Raw genomic sequence first — 6,000 nt, 5'->3', positions numbered from 1 at the left:
GCTTAATAATGTATAGAATGTGGAAAAAATATGTTATCTTTTACAGTCTCAATGAGAAATCTATTTCATGTAGAGATTATTTATGTCTGAAAAGACTGAATATTGTGTTTAGGGACAGTTTTATGCAGTCACCTCATTTAATTATATGTAAATTGTATAAATGTGTTTGGTTACACTATCACACGGACGCACACGTTAACCCATTAAACATACTGTAAATTAAATACAAAACTTTTAAAGTGTGAACAGTCAATGCATCCAGTCTGTATTGTATTTGGGCTTTGAAATGGAAGTAAAACGGTTGCTCTAGATATATAGTGCACTCATTAAACAAGTTGAAAAAACAAACACACAGTAATTAAAAGTGTAAATGTGAGTAAAAATGACAAACTGAATCCCGATGAATGAAACCAAACCAAACCTAAAGTAAATGGTCACTGACTGTAATTTCGGACCTTTCAGGAGACAATGCCACTTTATTTTAACGTGCCGCAACTGTCATCAGTGTGTATATTGTTAGTTGATTAGTCATGCAAAGATGAATTTTTTAAATACTCAAAAAATATTATTTAATTCACTTCACTCTCAAAATATCTTTAATGAAAATATTCAGACTGGGATTCAGACAATGAATGAAGGATTTATAAAAACAAACAACCAAAAGAAAACCTGCTCGATGTTGGTCACCGGGCGCCAAAGCCCTGCGTGTTTCAGGGTGTGTTCATACCTGTCAGGTGTGGTCAGATTAAAATAAAACCGCGGATGATTGATGGATTACGACGATCTATTTAAGGCGAGAAACTTTTGTGCCTCAAACAAGTGGCTGGATTCTGTTGAAAAAAAGCTGGTTTTGACTAACATCTAATCAAAGTCTGGTGTGGTCCAAGTGAATTTAGCTTTATTTTAGCTTTAAACTAGACCAAACATGTAGACTGACTGGCTTCAGAGGAAGGAGAATGTAATACGTGTGCAAAGTGAAGGAAGTAACGAAATCTACTGTATATACATTTGTCTTGATGTGGGGGTATTACAGGAAACATTAAACACAACCCTGAAGTGGAAGTTATAATGGAGATGATTCATGAAAGCAGCTGTTCAGTGTGTGTTTTGTTCAAATCTTTGGGGAAAATGGAAAAAAAATGTCCGTGAGTCCAATGCAAACCCAACCAACGTGCACTATTTTCCTTTTTCTCATTTCTGATCTGGACTAAGCAACAGCACCGCAAGATTAAATACTGCCAGATATTACTTTCTATTTATCTTCTACTTCATTCAACTGAAGATCACACTCACAAGCTTCTTGCTATGAGCAAGTATGCTAACCGCCTCTCAAATGTACAGCCCAAAATGTGCTCTACACTAAATACACAGACTGATACAGATAGAGTCTTCTGTCCATCTTCTGCGTTTGTCACGTATGTAATTTGGTATGTTTTCAGGAACTTACAGATGTGTAGCGGAGTAATACCACTGATGAACTGTGGGGGCGGTGTTGTGCAGCATAACGACCAGAGAAAGGAACAAAGAAGAAATACTTGACGAAAGAATATGTGAACGTGTGGATACAAACAAATCTATGATGGTTCTCACCTGGACTTCCAGACAAGCTTCAGCTATATGAACAGTTTAAAACAAACAGACTTAGTTTCATAGTTTTTAGCTTGTTTCATGGGTGTTTGAAGGGAGTGATGCGTGACAATGTTTGGAATGCACGTGCCAATTCACATGCGTAAAGAAAGCAAAAACCGAACTGAACCTCAAAGGAATGGCCGAGGGTTCGCCAGAGAAAACCGACACACACACACACACAGGGAGAACATGCAAACTCTGCAGAGAGAGACCTTCACGCCTGATGATTAGTGCTACGAGACGGGGGTGCTAGGGTCTGCAACACCGTGCGACAAAACTGAAACCAGAAAAAAGACAAAGTTACAAGGTTTCACGACCCGCCAAGTAAAGTCAGCAAAAATCTCTCAATTATGAAACCCCTAATAAGTGTTCCTAAAATGTGTGTAGTGTTCTTTAAATTGCTGTTGAAAGGGGCAGGGACTCTCCAATATTGAGTTTAAGGTGGCTCTTGAGCCCAAATGCAGCTACTTGTGTACATATTTGCAGCGAAACCTCTCCACATACTGTACGTGTAATGTCACTGAGGGACTGACTTAACTCTGTATCTTGTTCATGCGGTGACTATATTCTTGTGGCACTGTGTTTAAAATGATGGGTTTTCCACAGCCTATCATTCAGCCTTCAGTATATTCCTCTCTGCTCTCTGTGGTGATACCCTTAAAGTTCATGTTTGTACATGAATTGCACTGAAAGGACTGTAGGCTGAAATAGGAGGTGACGGATTTATCAGGAAATTCCTTTAAAATCACCCAGCCATGAGATAAAACGTGTTCAAGCACAAAAGTACCACACTGTCAGTAAAAGCACGCGGAAACAGCAGATACAGTAAAAGATCTTCTCATTCAAGGACTAAAACACCTCTCAGATGGGTTGATATCTGTGTACAAGTTGCTATAAATGGCTGCAGAGTGTGCTCACAGCAGTGAGAGTAGACAATCGATGCACAGATATAAAAAGCAATCGCCTTTGACCACCTTTGGGCTCTTGGTTTTCTGAGTATGAGAACCCGCTGTCCTTTGACAGGAAAAGCTCCCGTCCGCATGTGTGAGCGTGCGCTTGTGTGTGCATATGTGTGTGAACGTAGAGGTGAATGTGAGTGAAAACCCAAACTGGTGAACCACTTCTGGTAAATAAAATGGAAGTGGGCTTCGGTTGCCAGCGTCGTCTCAGCATTGGTGTGAAACAGCCAGTCAATAATGAGTTTGCATGAAATGCCTCTGACTGCTGAATTCAGATGAAAGTTTAAGGGGCTTGAATGACTAATTTGGAGATTAGGTTAGCACATATTATGACTGTGATCCCTCTCCCGTAAGCAATTTGATTATGAATTTAATGTCACTGTTGTGCTACATGCTCAATATCATCAATCTGATTGATCAACGGTTCAACTGTGTCAGGAAATGTAAACATCAGACACTGACAGTGTATATGAAAGAGTTTCTGACATTGACATGTTGAGCTTTTTCAAGCCTTTAAGAAAAGTAAAGTAGGACAGCGTGGGCATCAGGAGTGAGTGATGTCATGAAAACTGTGCAGAGCGTAGTGCGGTCAGCTTTCTGTGCCGATTAATGAATGAACGAGTGGGAAACCAAGCTGACGAGTTCCCATGCGGCTCGGCGCAATCACTCAATTTAAACCTCAAATGTGTAAACGGTTCACTTATAGCTTGTCATGCACTCTGTATTCTTTTTTTTTTTTTTTTTTTTTACGACAACTCCTAAGCAAGGGTTCTGTGGGGAGCGCAGACATTTTCATGGCATCCACTGTCATGACATCCACTCCTGTGTTCAGCTCTACTTCCAGGAAGCGACGGAGTGGAGAAGTGCTGAGTCTTGATGCTGATCAGTGACAGTGAGTGCGCATCAGGCGCCTACACAGTTTCAGCCCAACTCGCACCATAGATCTCGGCAGCAACCACACAATTAGAAACACCGTCCTTTCCCTGTAACAACCCAGCTATGGTAAACATTTCCCATAAGGCAGCTCACGGTGGCCTACAGGGAAGCCATCATCACACTGAGGGAATGGAGGAAGATCTCAAACTCATAGGTGACTCAAAATAGTCTCTTTCATCTTCTTGAACTGAATATATATGTATCAATAGTTCATTCATATATATATATAAAGATGCTGGCGATGAATGAGAGTGAAAAAGTTTAAAAAAAAATCAGATTTCCTGAGTGAATGGTTTTAATTTCTTACTACCGTGACCAGAGATTACCGTGACCTTGTTCCTCTCCCAATCTGTAGTTTCTAACGTTACACCAAAAGATAAACACTTCTGCCTAAGTCGTTCATTTAAATGACCTGCTGGGAAATTGTGTGGGCCGAAGTGAAGCCCTAACCTCAAACCAATACTACAGTTTCTCACTTGACATCTCGAGAGTAAATAACCCAGAGTCATTTAGGAGCTACAGTGATTAATGTTACAATCAGTCCTTGTGTCAATGAGCTCGCTTTCTCACAGGTCAGTACGTAGGTTCGCTCCCTCGTTATTGCTGCTGCGACGACGAGTCAGGCAGAGGAATGCTGCAAACACGCCAAGCTGGAGAGGGAGATATTTAATCTGCTGGGAGATGAATTCATGGTCATACATGAAGCCGTTGACCTCGACTCACCATAACAACAGAGAACGCTAACAGTGAGGTTTAAAACAACAATATACACCAACAAGCATCTAATATTTTGTCTATAGGGAGACATATGACAGCAAAGTCCCGGTTTTATGCATTCAGACAACAACAAGAAACCTCAAACAAGTCGGCTTCATGAGGAACTGCAGAGATGCAGAGGCACGATAAACATTCTTATCACCCTTCGGAAACAATGCTGTTTTTGAAGCACATTAACTAGCATGCTAGGCTAATAGAACCTGGCAAACTGAACTGAACAACGATAAAGTTTTGTTGATTAGAGTATACACCATCAACAACGTTCACGTAGCTGTACAAATGAATTCATGTTGAGTGTTGCCACATTAGCTTCTTGGCACTTGGCATTGGCCAATTCCAAAGAATTACTTTTACTTTTACCAGCCACTCTCGAACAACACCATAATCGAACCACTTCCTGGCAATGACTAGGGTGTAATTTCGAAATTGTCAAGTTATAAGAAACGAATGCAGGCACAAAACCTCAAATAACTGATTTATACTGCTGATTGTGTCACGAACATGTAGCTGCAAGCATAAAGTGCTGCCAGGCAATTACTACATCGGACTGATGATTACTATGTTACGCAGACATGACTCAGCAAATAAAGTGTGACTATAGTGTAATTTATAAGGGTAATCAAGGTAGCAGTGATATGGCTTAAATTTCTCAAAAATTAGGTTTAACACACGATTAAAAACTTTGCAGGAGAAAGTGAAAAAAAAGGAAAGATGAGACCATTTATTCGGATCGTTCTTGATGAACATTTGGTTCTAAATACCTGCTTATCTTTCTGTAGGATTAACAAGATTCCTGACCCGGACCTCTTATAGCATGCTGTTACCACACTGAGACCACAGCTGCCCCCATCCCTGCAACTTATTGAGGAAATGAAAATGTGGTGTACCCACATCCTCCACACCCTGGCCTCCTGCCATCTTACACTCACTTCTCCTATTTTTTAAGCAAAGAGGAACTTTTTGGCTGTTGTCGAGAGGAGAGAAATCAAACGTCTGCAGCAAAGATCACTTCTTCCCTCTAATCCGCCCACAAAAAAAACCCCTGCATCTAGTTATCATCCATGTTCAGCCAACAGAGAGAAAAAAACAAACACAGCAAGGCAGTACAGTGGCAGGCTGTGTACAACCTTCTATCATTAATGCCTGTAGTGTCGCGCTAATTTCCTTTCAGTCACAGATAAACGTCTATTTGTGTTTGTTGATGTAGACCTTCTATAGGCTTCAGAATGATAACTGTTGTGAAAGCTTAAGCGGCCTTATATCTCACAGTGAGCAATCAGTTAGTCATTTGCAGCGTATCAACCGTCCCTCACAGTTTCTCAGCAAACCTATGATGTGTCTTGTTTGGGTGCGTTTGCAGAAAATGGAGGGGTTGGCTTCTTACTCACAGCTCTCATTTCACTAACAAGTTTGTATAGACGGCATAAATTCTGTGATCTGTGACTATGAAGGGACATTTTTGTGTTTTTCTTTTGTTGTTGTTAAGTTTCACTTTAGATTCTTTATTCTTGTGTCAGTATTGGTTCCCATTTTTTTACCAGAAATAAAACAAAAACAGTTAACATGGGGGAATTTCAAGAGTTCCTGGAGGTGTGAGGGTATGAGGATGTTTCCAAGTTGGTTTGCTGTTGGTCATTTGTAGTTGGTTGGTTGGTTGGTTGACTGACGGACTGACTGACCGGCTGGGTGGTTGGTTAGT

The sequence above is a fragment of the Lipophrys pholis genome, assembly GCF_963383615.2.
Source record: "Lipophrys pholis genome assembly, chromosome: 5".
Classification (NCBI taxonomy): Eukaryota; Metazoa; Chordata; class Actinopteri; order Blenniiformes; family Blenniidae; genus Lipophrys; species Lipophrys pholis.
This window is presented reverse-complemented; position numbering follows the sequence as displayed.